Here is an 18,071-nt window from a genome sequence, read left to right on the forward strand (position 1 = left end):
TGTACCTGCTTGTCCCTGCTCCGGCTGGGGAGCAGAGGGACGGGGCCAGCCCTGCTCTCTGGAGCAGAGCACTGCATGGCTGAAAAGCATGCTGGGATGCTGGGGGACTCTAGTTTAACTTAAACCAGGAAGGGATCTAGAACAGACCTTGCATACACCAGTTTGAGCTCAATCAGTTAAATCTGATACTACATTCAAACAGGTTTATCTCAAACCAGTTTGGGTCATTTTGAAACTGGTTTATGTGCACTGAACGTCTGTTCTGTTACAGGTTTAAACCAGTTTCTGATCACTTAAACCCATTTATGTGTAATGTCTGTCCCTAGCCTAAAAGGCTAATTCTCCACTAAGTGATTATAGCATGACATCAGTACAGATTTATGAAGGTAATGGAAAAGCCCCAGCATAAAAATGTCATATTATATAGACCAATCAGTGGGTGAATATCTGTCCTTCCTTGTCATGTGGGGTGAACCCTCCTGTTGTATCACCAAGAAAATAATAACCATAATCACCACTAGTTTTGTGAAACAAAAATGGGAGTTTTTGTGGGAGGTTTCTCTTGCAACCTCATTACTTTACCTACTTTAACACCCTCAAGCTCAGTCTTTACTCTCAATTACACTGGCCTAAATCAAGACTAATCCTCTTCAGTTCAGCAGTATTACTTGTGCTATAGATCAGTATGACAGACCTGAATTTTGCCTAGCGTTCCCAAGTCTATATAAGGTGTAGAAGCACTGGCACTGATGTCCATTTGAAGCGGGGGAGATTTGAATGTTTGCCAGACAGAAAAGGACGAAATCATTAACAGGCCAAAATCTTTGCAACTCAGTTTCTTTCCTGAGCAGTCAACCAAACAGCTTGATTTACTGTGACCTTGAAACATAATGAAACATTGAAAAAACCCATTGATACAGAAACCCAGCATGTTTTAAAATGCAATGGGAGCTATTCAGGTCCAAGCAGGAAACATCAAAGTGGTTATCTTTAAAGTTTAAATCCCATCCAAGCAGAGCTTTTACAAGACACCCTTTGTTAAAAATGTTATAAACAGTACAATCTGTGGCCGTCTCTGTCTTTGCTCTGTGAAACAGCACCTGGCACTGCTGTGACACAGCCAAAGACATATCTGACATTCAACATAATTTTATAATGATATAACTTAATTACAGTGCACTCCAGCCTTGCTAGTTTGTAATAATCTCAGTAAAGAGCTACTGTCTTTCAGTGCCTAGCATCATTAGCCTCCATTATACCTTATTGGCTTTGTCATAGCACCCTGTAGTAGACACAGAGATTACTTCCTGAGGGTGCTGTATTTGAGCAGGTAGAGAGGTGTATATTTCACATGGAAAAATGGGTGTGCTAATACGTAAGGACCTAAAGCCTGATGAGCACACTGGATGGTCTGACACCTTTGAGCAGAGGTACAGTGGAGGAAAACAGTGCTACTTCCCTGCGCTCTTCCCACCGCCACAGCTTCTGCCTGCTGGGAAGTCCAGATCAGCTGCCACTCACAATGGATTGTGCAGATCATATGGGATCTCTTGGGTCCTGGGATGCAGCTCCCCTTCAATGGGTTTGGATGCATATATACGCAGTGTGAGAGACAGACCTAAGGTTCCAGCTTCCAGATTATATGTGACAGTATTTAAGTCTCTATTTTCATTAACAAACTGGGTTTTTTTTTCTCTTTCATAGTTGGGAAGAAAAGCTTGAAAATGTGACCCAAACATAACAGATGTAGTAACATCTGCCTGAGTCTGCAGCAGCTCCCTCAGAGAAAAGCAGAGTGGGAGCCTCAGGCCCCATGCCAAAGAGGTAAGTTGTGATCTGCTTTATTTCTCTCTACAGAAGAGTTTTCTCCTTAGGGCTGCTCAGATGGGTTGGGTTCCTTCTTTTTATTGTTAGTAATCACATTTGTTGCAACAGTGGGGAAGCGCTGCATATGAATGGGGCCCCATTGGATTAGATGCTGTACACGTACATGTAGCTAGAACCTAATCTGTGTCATGGTACCCAAAAGTGTACTGGTGCCACTATCTTGGGAAGGGGATTGACTCAATTTTACTTAAGAGGGGATCAACTAAAAAGGATGGGGGGAGACAACTTTGAAGCACAGGTGTGAAGGGAACCTGGCAGGGGAGAACAGGGCAGATCGGGGGCAATGTGGGGTGAAGTGCCTGAGGAAGCATATGCTGCAAAGGAAGAGCTCAGGACCTTGCAACAGCTAGTTGTATCAGTTTCCAACAGAATGGGAAGAAATGTAGCCGTGTAACTCTTCTGAATGTTTATGGGAATTTTGCCAGTAAATCTTTATTTTTCACTCTGGAAATGTATCTATAATGTTTCACCCTCTGTCATTTTGAGCACAATCACATCCTTCTGTTTTTATGCCTTTGTGTGATAAAAGATGTGATCAGAAAGATCAGCAGAACTAGGGTTGCCTTGAGCATAGGAATTTAAGCCTGCCTTTTTTGCAAATACTGCTGCACATCTTCAATCATTCTGTATCCTTACTCTTACACCCACCACAGCACTGAAGTGGGACTCAAATGCTTCAAAGGTCTATGCCGAGTCTCAGTGCAGGTGATAAATTGCACCTTTAAATCCCTCAGAGCTAAGCATATTTGATTTCTAGTTCTTTGCCTGTTCTAAGTGCTGTGAATAGAGCTGAGTCCCTCATTCAGAACACTCTCAAATTAGTTCAAATCTGTCTATGAATCCATGGCATCCATATTCTTGCTCCACTCACCATCAACAGTACCAAGGGATCAAGTTTTATGGGCACAGATGTTTGCAGAAGCAAGGTTTCAATGCTTCATGAGAGTATTCTCGTTGGATACACAGACAAATTGAGCAAATAGTTTTGGTTGCCTGAAATTGCTTTAAAAAATAAATAAATAAAATTGTTGCTAAGGCTCCAGTGATCTAACATCATGCAAGCAGAAATAGTTTGAATCTGTCAAAATATATATATTACAAACACCTCAGTAAGCGCTCACAGACGCTGAGTCACCAGTGACCCTTGGATTTGTTTTATCTCCTCTGCATCATGTAGTGTTTTAGCTGCTTTAAACAATCCTTCCCCTTGAAACAATCATGAGGTTAGGCCTGCAGGAGGGTTTATCTGTCAGTCACCACTGCAATGCTTTGGAATGTCCTGTTCCTTATCGCACAAAAGTACCACATTTTGTTTCCAAGGCAGTTACAGAGAAAGGGAGCAAAGTTCTTCCAAAAATGCAGGACATCAGATGGGCCAAATTATGGCCCTCGTAAATCTGGTAGCAAACCACAAGGGCAGAGAAATGATTCCTTTACAGCCTCCATATGGGCTCAGTGCAGGGATGGCTGGGTGAAATTCTCCAATCTGTTTCATTCAGGAAGTCATACTGAACTGCTTGGGAATTTTTTGACAAAACGGATAAGTTCCAAGTAAACTTTAGATGGGATGTTTCTGGGGTCCAGAATGGAATTCCTAGTGGAAATGAAAGAAGAAGAGCAACAGACAGATGAGAGAGAGACCAGCTTGCCCATTGGGTTAGGGCAGTCACCTACTCAAATGCAAGGTCCTGATCTGAGTGATTTGGAGCTGGAACTGGAGCCTGGGTCCCCTACTGGTCTATAAACTATTCTGCTGTGGGTCTCTTCTGTGGGTTTTGTTTCTTGTTTTCCATCCAGCCCTCATTGCATTAGATGATCATCTTGGTCCCTTTCTTAGCTTAGAATCTACGAGCTGGCATTATGGAAACTGAACCCAATAGAATTAAAAAGAACTCTGTTGTCCCACTGGATTCCTATTGACTAGGAGACTTGGGTGGAGGAAGTTATTGTTCATTTAAGATAACTGACCCTTAGCATACCTGCTACTGGTTGTGATGTGGCAGCATTATTGTAACTAGTCTGTTGCTGTGCACTGCTAATGTATTTCCTACTAGCCTTCAGGCAGATAGTCAGCAATATTTGGCTGACACGTTCTTCACTACTCACACGGGTATCCCAGATTCATAGAAATGGCCAGACTGTCTTGCACTCTTTATTACTTAAAATAAATACATAAATTGATTACAAGACATCTTAACCTTTATGTTCCTAAGATAGTGCCTGATATTGCAAAGTGTTGAATGCTGCCTGAGCCCATCATCACTGGGAGTTTAAAGTGTTCAGCATCTTCTGGAATTTGGCTCAAGCAAAACAACTGCTCAGTTTTAAAAGAAGTTTTTCAGGTTTCAGAGGAGAAATGAAATTAAGGCCCTGACCACGTTTGATCATTAAATATCCCAGGACATTTTTCTGAGGAAGAGAGTAACAACCCTTCTGTGCTGGCCTAAATCCAGCTCAGGTAATTACATTCTGCCAAGCTGAAATGTCCTCTGTACTTCAATTATGGAAGTCTCTAGCTGAAAGGGAGAAACTTGCAGCAGTCTTGCAAGATGTCCTGATGAAGCAGATGACTGATCTTGGTTTGAACATTTTCCAGGATAGTTAGTCTTTGAATGAGCCTGTTCAATTTTAAAAGGTGCTAAAATCATGGTTGTTTAAATCAGGTAATGATTTAATATTTTATGTTTCCTTTTAAAGACATCGCTGTAAAATTGACACGGTCCTAAACCTTTCCCTGCTTTTTTTTTATAGCAAGGGAGTACTCTGTAATCCTTCCCTAGTGAGGGCTGGGAGTTTGGGTCATTCAGGCCAGACCTAGAAAAAGCCACTCTTCCTGCCACTTCTTGTAGTATTTATTTATATACAGAATTTACAAGGCTCACTGATTCTGATGAAGAATTAAAGATAAAGTGGCTAGTAAAAAGAGGGCAGATCTACACAAGACATTTACTGTAGAGCTGCCTAATTAGCTCCGCAGTAAAGTTTCTGCATCTACATGTGTGGCCCTATTAGGCAGCAGTAAACTATTAAACTCTGCTGTAGGATTGTACTTGTAAATTCTTTAAGTAAATACAAGTACTATCCCACCGCAGAGTTATTTATTGCACAGCACAGCAATGCACGCTGTTCGGGCTGGCTAGGGCACAAGGGTGCTTCAGTGCAGGGGCTGCCTGCCAGCTAGCCCCACACTGGAGCACTTTCGGGCCCCAGCCAGCCCCCCCTGCAGGATTTTGAACCAGATTGGAGCAGCCCCAAGTTGGCAGCCTGATCCCCCAGGGCCCCTGCCAGCTGGGGCTGCTCTGACCTGGCTCAACGTATTGCGGTCCGAGGCACATGTGAAGACATGGTGCCTAGGAGCAATAAACTCCAGCGTGATATGCACCAGAGTTTATTGCTTCAAATTAATTGCATGTGTAGATGTGCCCAGAAAGTACCAGATTTTGCTATGTAAGGTACATGGGTGCCAATTTTCAGCTGATACAAATCGAAGATATAGTTGTTAATGAAGATACGGCAGTTTCCACCAAGATAAGGATCAGCCCTAGAGTTTCCTTTCTGTAAAAGGAATTTAGCGTATTGTTTGGACTCTTCCTCTTAAATGCCTTTGTACTGAAAAGTCTCTGAAATCAGCACTCTAGATCTTATTGTACAGAAGGTAACTGGATTCTCTTACCTCGCTCAAGTCAGCCAGGGAAATGAAGCCCATTGTCCTCTGGGATGTTGCTTTGGAGGTAAGATAAGGGAACTGTGTATCTTCCCAAATAAGTTGTTTTTGCCAGTTGTAAATCAAGGTCATTTGGTTGACAAAAGCCATCACTGGAGCAGACATCTGCATCATTGGCCTGAAGGAGCTAGAGGTATATGAGAGTCAGACCTAGAGAACTTCCTTTCACTGAGGGCTGCTTTCTTCCAGCTGTTGTACCCATTTTAGTATAGTTAATTACTAATACTTAGACTACATAAGATGATGCTAAATGCTCTAGAAAAATAAGACCCTGGGTGTCTCCAATGTGGCAATCAGTCACTGAGGCAACGTAATGTCAGTGGACAAGTTTGCAAATTTGAGCCCTAGTCTTTCTGTTGCCTTAGTTTCCCAGCTGTGAGATAAATATAATACTTTCCTGCTCCTTGTGTGTTGTGGGGATGCAGTTACTCATGTCTGTGAAACAATCAGACACTGTAGTGATGGGCAACATAAAATTGCCCTTGAAGAAATTAACACTGACCAGAGTTGGGGTGGTGTGCTGGAGTCCACAGCTGTTCTTTTTGTTCTCATCACTCCATATATCTCATTGCTTAAGCAATATCCTTCCAGTGCACTGAATGAAGCCTGTGGTAAAATCATAATCCTATTACATTACATACTAAAGGATTGCATTGAAAACTGCAGGCATAAGTGAGACAAATTAGTATTGCAAGGGCATATTTAATTCTAGCATTTCATAACCCAGGGCCCTTGACTTTGCAATCCAAACAAAGGCTGTTCAACTGGAGGGTCTCACCACGTATGGCCCACAAGGGATTATGGCCCTGGGTCGTTCCCTACCCCCCCAGCCCCATTTTGTTCTGGCTACAGCTTCTGCTCCCTGCATCTGTTCCTGTGTGGTACACAGGAGCCCACGGCTGGTGAGCTGGGAGTGAGAAAGCTATTTATTCATTCAGATGGTAGAGTGATGAGAGGGGGCTACCCATGTATTGGATTCAGTGGTGGGGAGGACTACTTGGGTGGTGGTGGGGAACTTGGCTTGCACTATTGTGGCACCCATTGGAGTGTGGCCTCCCTGGTGTGGCCCATGCAGGGTGCAGCCTCCAGCCAATGAGAAATTGGACAGCCTTAGTCTAAATGATGATCTTTTAATGTGGTTTTAAAGGAAGTATATTTTATGACAACACAGCATAGAAATGGACAAAATAATCTGTCACTGACGATGGGAATTACTTTCAAATGGCCCATAAATTCTCACCTGGCACCTGCAGATTTTGTATCAAAGTGGAAAATTTCAGCCTTACTCTGGAAGTAGAAACCAATTCTTTGAGTTGCATCTTTTTATGAATTCTAAAACTCAGAATTGAAATAACATACAGATCTTCAGTCCTGTAAAAGACATTTGGCAGAACAGGACTCTAGCAGTATAATCAATCATTCTGTTTTCTGTATTCTCCATTCCATTTGTTCTTTTTGTTTACTTTGTGAAGATAATTTCTCCATAAATCATCTTTATATATCTCATGTTTGCTATTATGACATTTGGATTGGGCATGTTGTTCCAACCATCATTACTATATGATTTATTTCTGTGATCTCCCACTTATCCTTTTGGATTACTGAACTAATTCTTCACTTCCATTTTTATGTGCATTTAAAGGCTTTAGGATTATTATTTTCCTTTTATCTTTCAACATAAACAGTATTGTGGGGAGGGATGTTGGATAGCCCAAGGTGTTAATACACGAGTCTTTCACCTCTGGAGACCTGGAACCAGTTTTAGTACCATTAGTTAGGGGGAGAGACTGATTCCAGTGGAATTATTCTATATTTATATCAGCTGAATGTAGTCCTTGGGTTCAAATCTATCATACTGCTGAGAATAAGTTTGATAGCTCTGTCATAGTCCCTTGTGGATACTTGTCCCCATCCTAAAAATATTGCCCAATTCATATACTAAGGAGTGTTAAAATGACACCTCATACCATAGAAACTTGCCGATCAGAACCAAAGGCTAGAGACAGAAGTTACACGTAAACCGGTTTAAGTGATCAGAAACCAGTAATGGAACAGAAGTTCAGTGTGCATAAGCCACTTTCAAACTGGCCAAAACTGGTTTAAGATAAATCTGGTGGACTGTAGTCTCAGACTTAACTGATTTAGTTCAAACCAGTTTATAGAACTTTTGTCCCAGACCCCTTCCTAGTTCAAGTTAAATCACAGTCCCCCAGCATACCAGGATGCATTGCAGCCCTGAGCTGGGCTGTAGGTGCTGTCTGCTCCAGCAGAGCAAGGTTGGCTCTGCCACTCTGCTCCCTAGCTGGAGCACTATCACTGCTCCGGCTGGCTGAGAAGGGGGTTAGGGTGGGAAACCTGGCTCTGAACCACTGCCAGGGTCTGCCTGGAGGGGGCGGAGCAGCCCCTCACAGACTTTTCCCCCACTCACCGCTGGAGTGGAGAGTGGGGGTCCCCAGACCCTGGGCCAGACCAGCTTTAAGCCCCCTCCCCCACCCGTGCAGGGCCCCCAGTGGGGTTTGCCTGGCAGGGATGGAGCAGCCCCTGACAAGCTATTCCTGCTTGCCACTCAAGCAGATGGGGCAGGGAGTTTGGCCAGATGTCAGCTGGGGCTGGCATGCTTAGGCAGAAGGGAGGGAGTGGGGGTTTAAACCCTATCCTGCCTGCATGGGACCCCAGCCAGGGTCTGTTTTGCAGAGGCACAACAGCCCCTGCCTGCCTTTTCCCCACTCGCTGCTCCAACAGAGGGGATGGGGGGCCTGACTAGATGCTGACCCCAGGCTGGCATGCTGAGGCAGAGGTGAGGGAAGGGGATTTAAACCCCTCTCCCTCCCATCTGCTTCAGCATGCCAGCCGGAGCCAGGGGCCAGCCACACCTTCCCCCCCTCCCCTTCCCCCTTGTCTCCAGTGGGAAGCAGGGGAAAAGCTTGGCAGGGGCTGCTTCCCCCACCTTTCCCCAGACATACCCCAGCTGGGGTTTAAACCCCCCACCCCCACACACACTCCAAAATCATACTCAGTTGGCCTGCCGGGGCCTGACCAGCCCTCCCCACCTCCACTCAAAGGGGAAAAAGCCTAGAGGGCTTCTCTCCCAGTTTTCCTCCAGCCTTCTGGCCACTGCTGAAGAGAAGGGAAGGCTTGCTTTAGTGCTCCCCCAGCTTCAAGCCTGAGCCACTGCAGGCATGTGGCTCCATTTCCAGTATCAAAAGTGAATGTTTGTTCACTTGCTTCCTGGTTCAATCCATGCACTTTAAACTAACCTGCAAAGATTGAATCAATTTAGCCTTGTGCTTTTTGACTGTCTCTATTTAGCCAAACGGTGTAACAGACTCACTGGGGATTGGCACTGTCAGGAAAGCAAACATGAATACAGTAGCAGACACTGGTCACAAGTCATGAGCAGGTCTGAAAATGCTGGACAGCACTGTTTACATGCCTGTAACAATAAGCAGGTTATTTTAACTCCCTCCTTTACCCTTTGTAACAGCACTAGAGCTGCAGCTGCCATGCTCTGAGGATACTTCAGAAGTATATTTTTGGAAACTGGGATGCAGTATCATTCAGAAGCATGCAGCAACTCTTGTCACATTACATCCAAGAGGACTGGAGGGAGCATTGTAAGTGAAGGAGGTATCTCAGCACAGCTGTTTAGTTTCCTGTAGCTGTACAGGTATATGCAGCAAACACACTTCCTATTCATTTGAGGCCTGTGGTTTTCTACAAATTGGGTGCATTTCAGTTTCAAAGTATTCTTTGGCAGAGGGTCAACACACAAAGTCACAATGACCTTTCATGCGAGTAGTTGTTCTTTTATGCATTGCTTGATGCAGCAGACTGAGCCAGACACCAAAATGATCATTGCATTGCAACATATGCACTAACCAACATTCTTATTTTGCAACTGCACTCCTGGGCCACACATAAACAGTCCGTTTATTTTGGGTCTTGTACACATTACAAAATTCCATTTCAGGGAAATATTACCTTTAGTCATTTTTTTTGTGAAAACAAGCTATTTAAAAGGCTGTTCTTATCAGCTAATACTATTTAAAACTGCCCTGTCAGGTATATTTGTTGACTTAGTCTTCATTCAAATCCCTCCTTAATTTAAACTCAGGGATCATAGAATAAGTTTTTTAAAGGTAGAATTTGCACTGCTTCTGGGTAGGACCCTCCTCCAGTGTATTATATAATGGGTTGTATTAACAGGAGTGTCACTTGCAAATCAAAAGAAGGGATTCTTTCCTTCTGTCCAGCTCTGGTGAGGCCTCCCCTGGAGTACTGTGTCCAGTTTTGGGCTCCACACTTCAAGGAGGATGTGGACAGATTGGAAAGAGTCCAGTGCAGAGCAACAAAAATTCTTAGAGGTCTGGAAAGCATGACTTGTGAGGAAAGGCTGAAAGAATGAGAATTATTTAGTTTGGAGAAGAGGAGACTTAGCAGGGATTTGAGAACAGTCCTCAGATACCTGAAGGACAATATATAGAAGCTAGAGATGGGCTTTTTTCTATAGCTGTAGGGGACAAGACTAGAAGCAATGGACTCAAGAAAAAGGAGAGGAAATATAGGTTAGAGATTAGGAGGAACTTTCTGACTATGAGGGTGGTCAAGTATGGGAACAGGCTACCTAGAGACATTGTAGAATCTCCATCCCCTGAAATTTTCAAGAGCAGGTTGAACAGACACTTTTCTGGGATAGTTTAGTCAGGAAAGACCCTGCCTTGAGCAGGGGCCTGGACTAGATGACTGCATGAGGTTATTTCTAGCCCTACTTGCCTATGATCCTATTCCTATACTGTAGGCCAAAGCTGTATTGATGTACACACAGCTGAGCTAGGGTGTGCTTGCAAACCTGTGGCACTTCTTATACCCTCTGCAGATTTAGACAGGGAGACAGAGTGGCCAGTAGATCTGATTACTAACAGGCATAGTCCCCCACTGCTTCCTTTTTTTGCCCGTTTTTGGAGGCTGGGGTATAGGGAGATAGTAGTGGAGCACAACTCCATACTGCACAGGAAGCATCTTTTCCTCCAGTGCCTCTTGCCCCTTTTAGAAGCTTTGCTGTTAGATGAATGTGTGTCTGTATATGTGCTTGTTACATGACTGTGTGTCTATATGTGTTTGAAGCAAACAAGTTGTAGCCTACCTCAGAGCTGCCCTTTCCCCTGTCAGCAGGCCCTTAGGTGTTGTTCATTATGACCCATGCTAGCTGTCAATAGCTGCTATGCCTCAGTCATCAAGGAGAAGTTTGAGCATCCTTGTCTGAGCGTGTTCTGTGATCCCTAACTAGTCTTTACTACCAGGAACACCTCTTCTAACAAGGTCCTCATGGAGGAAATTCAGTTGGTTTTGTCCGTTCTTGCAGCCCTGTTTTCAGTTTCTTGGGAGAGGCAGCCCAAACAAAGAGCAGGCGGGGATATAAAATGGAAGTAAATGCTTATTGGTGTGGTAGCCCTATACTAAGGCTGTACTTGCAGAAAAAAAAAAGCCTTTCATGGTAAAGTATTAAAAATGAGGGCATGTGAAAATCTGCTGGGTTTTTCAGAGAGATTTTCTAATTATCCTGTCGTGGAAAGGGGTGCAGGCTTCAGGGTCCATCCATGACCCTGCAGAAAACACAGCCAACTGCATAGAGGGCCTGGGCCTCCATGCTGGCTGCAGCTATGTTAACCTTCCAGTATAGGCAAATAGGCCAGTAAGAGGTAGCTTCAGTACCAGCCATACTTCATTAATGAAGTGCTCAGGAGGGGAACAGGAGAGGGGAGCCTTCCACGTGGTCCTGGTAAAGATGGACAAATGATGATGAGGTCAGTTGTTGCTGCCCTGATGTCAAAGGGAAGGGCATGCTACTCAAAGAGCTCCCCCTGTACGTGACTATAGAAGCATCTTCTTGCTCTGGAGTTATCTCCAGTACCAGTCTGCAAAGGAGTGAGTGCTGAAGGATGCCCTGTAGATCCAGAAGATGGAAAACATGTTTTAAAGGCACCTTCCTGGGAATGTGTGACTAGTCCGAGCAAGGAGCTACCAAAGCACTGAACCTTTAGAGCTTTACTCTCTGTGGTACCCATCTTCAGGGAAAAAGGGAGTGACCACACAGAGCTTGCCTCCTTGTCAATCCCAAGCAATTCAGGTGGGGCATTGGAAACAGTCAGGGAAGGGATTGCTGTGGATCTGGTGGCCCAAAACCCCTGAAGAAAGAACAGTGAAGGTGAGTAAATGATTCTTACAGGCAAAAATAGCACCTGTGACAGGCTGCCTCGGACTGTGGGAGCCTGAGAAGGCACGTTCAGGTGAGGCTTCCACCAAAGTGAAAGGTCCACATGAACATCCAGCTCTTTCAAAACAGCACTCAGGGAATTTGCTGAGGTAATTGCAGAGAAATTTACTATTTTCTTGGAAACTCATAGAGGTGAGGTCCAGGTTGGCTGGAAAAGGCCAAATATGATGTCTGTCTTTTGAAAAGGGAACAAATACCTGGCCTGAATGACTTAGAGAGCAATGATCCTATCATGAAGAGGGAGCTGGCCACCTAAGAACCCTCCCAGTCCAATATTTCTATGAGATCTTTGATTTCAATGCCTACCCAGATAAAAAAATGTTCCTATGGCAGTAATGTGCATGGGATAAATCCTACCGTCCCTACTCAGGGAATGCAGTCTTTGAATCCAGAGGTAACGTTGTGAAAATAGGTATAAAGGCCTAGTTCTTCAATGCCTTATATAGCCGTTTTCACCTGTAAGTTTACCTGCGTGCAAAGTGAATTTAAGATGCTGTTGTCCTACTTTCATAGTATTCTACATCCACTTTCAACAGACTAAATTAAAGGCACATGTTAAATGCTTCTTTGGTCATATAAATTAAAAAAAAATATTAGGAAGGAAGAAGTGGGGCTGCTATATAGTGACAATGAGATGGGAATCAAGGATAATGTAAATATGGCCCAAGAACTAAATAAATATTTTGCCTCCAACTTCAGAAATGTTGACAATGTAATTGAGGACAGTGGTTGGGTACCACATGGTAGTTGTTCCTAATGGTTGGGTGCTTTAGGAACAACTAGACCTAAGGTAGAAGAAAAATTTGAATTACTTACCATGAAAAAATTGGGCACCTGGGATAATCTCCATCCCAGGATATCAAAAGAATCATGTGATAACAAGATACAGATCTTTAGCACAGATCTTCAGTTAATCTGTCAGCGCAGACTTCAGTTGTACTGTTTATGTATTCAACAAAGGGAGAAGTAGTGTCCCATATAATTATGGGCATGTTAGTCTGATTTCAGTAACATGTAAGCTCTTAGAATAGATGTTGAAGGAAAGAATAATCAAAGATGTAGAAATCAAAAGAAAATGGGACAAAACACAACACAGTTTTATTCAAGGAAAGTTGTGTCAGACTAATGTAATATCCTTCTGTGACAAGATAACTGATTTTTTTGAATAAAGGTAATGCAGTGAACCTAATTTATCTAGATTTAAGCAAAGCATTTGATACCATGTCCCATGGGAAACTATTGGGCAGCTAGAAAAGATGGAGATCAATACTACAAACGTAAGGTGAATAAGGAATTGGCTCAAAAGGAAACTACAGCAGGTTATTCCAAAAGGTGAGTTACCTCACTGGAGAATCATTAGTAGTGCTGTTTCGTATGTATTGATCTTAGGACCTGTGCTGTTTAACATTTTTATTTAGTTGCTTGATACTGGGACCAGATAACTCCAAACTGGAAGATATTGCCATTACAAATTATTGTATGGGAAAACAGAGGTGGTTAACCACATTAGTCTGAAGTCAGGCAAAAGGAAGGACAGTGTAGCACCTTAGAGACTAACTGGTTCTAGCTGTAACTTATGTGTAAACTTTTCTCTGCCAGTCTATTCATAACATCTGATGAAGTTGGTTCTATGAAACTCATGCCTCTCTGAATCAGTTAGTTACTCAGGTGCCACCCTGCACTACCTTATGCCAGTACAGGAAGTTTTAGGTAATGTGGCAGAATGAAACCATGATCTGAAGTCCAACAGGATAAAATGATGATGAGTGATCACTTGCAAATGAGTAAAATGATTTTCCAAGGATCTTAATAGTGAGTCCGCAGGTGGCTCCATAGCCCAATTCTAGATCCACAGGTCTTGTTGCAGTGAGGACAGGTGTTTCCAAGAGGGATGGGCACTGTGTTGCTGCGTTGGATGTTCTGATGTTCTTTTCACCTGTTTCTCTTTTCCTCTGCTGCCTGTTGATGAGCTGTTTCGAAGTGTTGAGGTCCCTCCCAAAGAGCCTTCCTCCATTTTGGTCGGTCCTGAGCAAGGGTCTTCCAAGTTTCATAGTTTCATAGTTGGTAGGGCTGGAAGGGACCTGAGGAGATCATCTAGTCTGACGCCCTGCCATGGCAGGAAAGACTACTGGGGTCAAACGCCCCCAGCCAGATGTTCGTCCAGCCTCCTTTTAAAGACCCCCAGGGTAGGAGCCAGCACCACTTCTTTTAGAAGTTGGTTCCAGGTCCTAGCCGCCCTGACAGTGAAATAGCACTTCCTAATGTCTAGCCTGAAACTACCCTCCGCTAGCTTGTGTCCGTTGTTTCTTGTAACTCCTGGGATTGCTCGGGGGAACAGGGACTCTCCCAATGCCTGCTGGTCCCCCTTGACTAGTTTGTAGATTGCCACTAGATCCCCTCTCAGCCTTCTCTTTTGGAGGCTGAACAGGCTCAGGTCCCTCAGCCTCTCCTTGTAGGGCCTGCGCTGCTGACCCCTGATCTTGCGGCTGGCCCTCCTTTGGACCCTCTCCATGTTGGCCACATCCCTCCTGAAGTGCAGCGCCCAGAACTGGATGCAGTACTCCAGCTGTGGCCTGACCAGTACCGCATAGAGGGGGAGGATCACCTCCTTGGACCTGGCTCGAGATGCATCTGTGGATGCATGACAAGGTACAGTTGGCCTTCCTGACCGCGTCCCCACACTGTCAGCCCATGTTCATTGTGGCATCAATGATAACTCCAAGATCCTTTTCTGTCTCAACACTGGCGAGAAGGGAGTTCCCTAGCCTGTAGGTGTGCTGCTGGTTCTTCCTCCCCAGGTGCATTACCCTGCACTTGTCAGTGTTGAACCCCATCCTGTTCTCTTTGGTCCACCCCTGTAACCTGTCTAGATCCGCTTGCAGCCTGTTCCTTCCTACTAGCGTACCCACTTCATCCCACATCTTAGTGTCATCTGCAAACTTGAACAGGGTGCTTTGTACCCCCTCGCCCAAGTCACTGATGAAGATGTTGAACAGTGCGGGCCCGAGGACCGAGCCCTGGGGAACCCCACTGCCCACATCCCTCCAGGTCAAATAAGACCCATCCACCACCACCCTCTGGGTGATGTCAGTGTTACACCTCTTCATGTTTGCCTTCAGGGTATCTTTGAAGCACTTTCTTTGCTTTCTGCTACTTTGCTGATCTTGCTTCAGCTGTGAGAAAAAGATTATCTTTGGAAGGCAAGAGTCAGGCATGCGAAAAACATGACCTGTCCAGCAAAGTTGGTTTTGGATGATCATGGCCTCAGTGCTGTTAGAATTTGCTTTGGCCAAGACGCTAATGTTTGTGCATCAAAGTCAAGCACTTATGGACCAACAGTAAGGACTTCAGCTATAAGATGAGTGTTCATAGACTGGATACAGTGGGGGAACAGAGGGACCTGGCTGTTAGGTGGATTGTGGGAAGACTGAAAAAGACCAATATAATTCTATGGTGTCTTAGGCAGGGAATACTCAGTAGGAAAAGTAAGTACTAGTTCCATTCTACAGGGCATTTTAAAACCTATTTAAAATATAGTGTAGAGTTCTGGTAAAATAAATAAATAAATAAATAAATAAAAATCAAAAAAGGCAATCTCAGACAGGAACAGAGGCAAAAAAATGCCACTAAAATAGTTAAGGTAATGGAGATCTTTTCTTATGAGAGAAGGTTAGCTGTTGAGAAGGGATACCATTACTTTTTACAAAAAATATTTGTGGGGTGAATAAAAACACAGCGACAAAGGCATTGCCAATGCTCTGCCACTGCAGGGCACATATGGATGTTCTAAATAATGGCAAGAGTACCAGTATACCCCAAGGAGGGAGAAGAGCTTTTGGGGGCTAAAAATCAGTAGCAGCACAAAATCAAATGGCCACAAACTGGTCATGTACAAATTGAGATTAGAAATTAGAAGACGATTTCTAATGACAGAGGAATTAAGTTTTAAGTATTGCAGTGATCCTCTGACCCTGGGGTTTTACCACAGTGGTGATGCTCCGGCCTTAGGGGTTTTCCTGCACCCCTGGGGTGAGGAGATCACTGCAGCAGCAGTCTTCCAGCCTTGGGGGTTTCCCTGCCCTACCATGGTGTTGAGATCATTGCAGCGGCGATCTTCCAGCTCCAGGGTGCATGGGGCACCCCTCTGGCTGGGAGATTCTCAAATGGGGTATGTAGGACTCCCAGCCACCGGAGCTTGCTTCTTCCTTTGCTCCCCCTGCACTGGCGATAAAGTGTGATGGAATCTAATCACACCTCTTGCCATACATGTGTAGCATGGCAGGAAGCACAATTGTGTGAATCACACAGTAGATCCCTTCTCACCTTTACCTGCACATGTACAGGGGGCCTTAGTAAGGCTCCCATGTCTCTTAGAAAGGGGAGGTAGCGTTTTGTGGCATTCACATTACCATAATGCAGCATGGGAGATGGAGCTCAGCTATGGATCACAGCACATCAAGGAGAACAGAAGCATACGGTACCCAAACTTGGTAGCAATTGGCAGCATTTCATAATTAAAATAGTTCAGGTTTTGTGCTAAATCTCCCTTTTTTTCTATTTACTGGGGGTTTTTTTGTTTTGAGGATGTTGTAGAGGTTTTTGCTGTTGTGGTCTGTGGTGGATTTTAATGAAAAACTACTTTTTCCTGAAGGGCAGACGCACTTCATGAAGAATGTTGGTTATTCAGTAGACCAATTTCCTTTCAAAAACAACTTCACTGGAAAATTTTCAACCAGTCTTAGATAAAATCTTTTCATTTCTTTCTCTGCAATGCTTGGTGAGTTTCTTTTAATTAAAACAGAAACATTATAGTGAGGGTATAAAATTGTAGCAGAGCAGGCTGATACCATCTTACACAGTTTGCTCAGATGTGAATGCTTATACCATATGCAAGGCAGTGGCTATCTTGCTTTCATTTGCATTGGATTCATAGATGTAGCCTGAGGAGTGAACGTGTTTCAGTTCAGAAACCCTGATGTGTCTGTCACACTCAGTTTTTGAAAAGACAATAATTGCCAATCATAGTCTGAAACAAAAGCAACCAGAGACTGGTGCCCTAACCCAGCAAAGCTCCCAAGAGATGATGAGATAAAGCTTTTGAGGGGCAAAAGTCACTAGTTCTGGATATTAACAGAATTGCCAGCTCCAAGAGTTGAAAAATTGTTACACTCTAAAAAATCAGGAGACCTCCTTAAAAATCATGAGATTTGTAACAACAATAAATTCAGAGTCTTTTTTTCTTTTTTTCAGCTTTAGAGGTGTGAGCCCTCAGTCATTCTAATTCCTAGTTTTATTCCCATAGTTAGGATGGTTAAAATTAGTTTAACAAAATCAAGCTAAAATTCTCCCAAGGTAACATGATTCTAGGTGCTGGAAGCTTTAAGTAAAACAGCAAATCTTATGTGGAAATCATGAGTTGGAAACACTGATTAATCTGCTCTGAACTGTGATCTTGACTGTGATGGACCTCATGAATCTTACACCACAAAAACAGATGTTATGTACAGCAGAGCATGCAGCCAATGTTTCCTCTAAGGCTTAGCGATCCGTGAGCGCGCCACTTTGGTGTGTGAGAGCACTGCTTCGGTCCATGAGCACGCCGCTGCAGTCTGTTCCCGAATTGGTCTTCCCTCCCTCTTTCGGTGCGCTGAACAAATTATTCTCACAACATTATTTGGGAGAAAAGAGTCTTGAAATACTAAACTATATATATTATATATTTTAATTTAAAAAAATTAAAATATAAAACCCTACCAAAACAGAAAAGTTTATGTATAATTCTCCACCTGAGGAGAGCATGCAAAAGAGAATGGATTTCATGTGACAGATATAAATCACATCATTTAATATACTCTGTAAAGCTCTTGAGTACTGTGAAACACTGAAGGTATGCCTGGTCTGCCCTATCTAGCAGATTTCATCACACTTTCAAAAATGATCAGCACTGCCTCCATGCCTCTGCAGCCTTTGAAAGTGGCGTGGAGCGTTGTGCATTCTGCCATTAGGTAGACCAGGCAGCAAGGAGGCACATGGCGTTGGGGCTCGGGGCGAAGTTCGTCTGAAGGGGCTGGGGAGTGGAGCCATTCCCCGGAGCCCGCGTGATGCCCAGCTCTGCCCCAGCCCCTGTCCCCACCCCTGCCTCACCTTGAGGAGGAGCCGCTGCCTGTCTCGCACCACTCTTCCCGC

General features: G+C 44.0%; 1 protein-coding gene across 1 annotated transcript in view; it reads left to right on the forward strand.

The window, feature by feature from the left end:
* The first annotated feature begins 1,704 nt into the window (after nucleotides 1-1,704).
* Nucleotides 1,705-18,071, forward strand: part of SH3BP4 (SH3 domain binding protein 4) — a 188,245-nt gene continuing 171,878 nt past the window's right edge. The window contains exon 1 of the mRNA XM_025199363.1: nucleotides 1,705-1,824. The gene's annotated coding sequence lies outside the window, so the exon portion shown is untranslated. The remainder of the gene's footprint in view (nucleotides 1,825-18,071) is intronic.

This window comes from Alligator sinensis, unplaced genomic scaffold, assembly GCF_000455745.1.
Source record: "Alligator sinensis unplaced genomic scaffold, ASM45574v1 scaffold233_2, whole genome shotgun sequence".
Lineage (NCBI taxonomy): Eukaryota > Metazoa > Chordata > Crocodylia > Alligatoridae > Alligator > Alligator sinensis.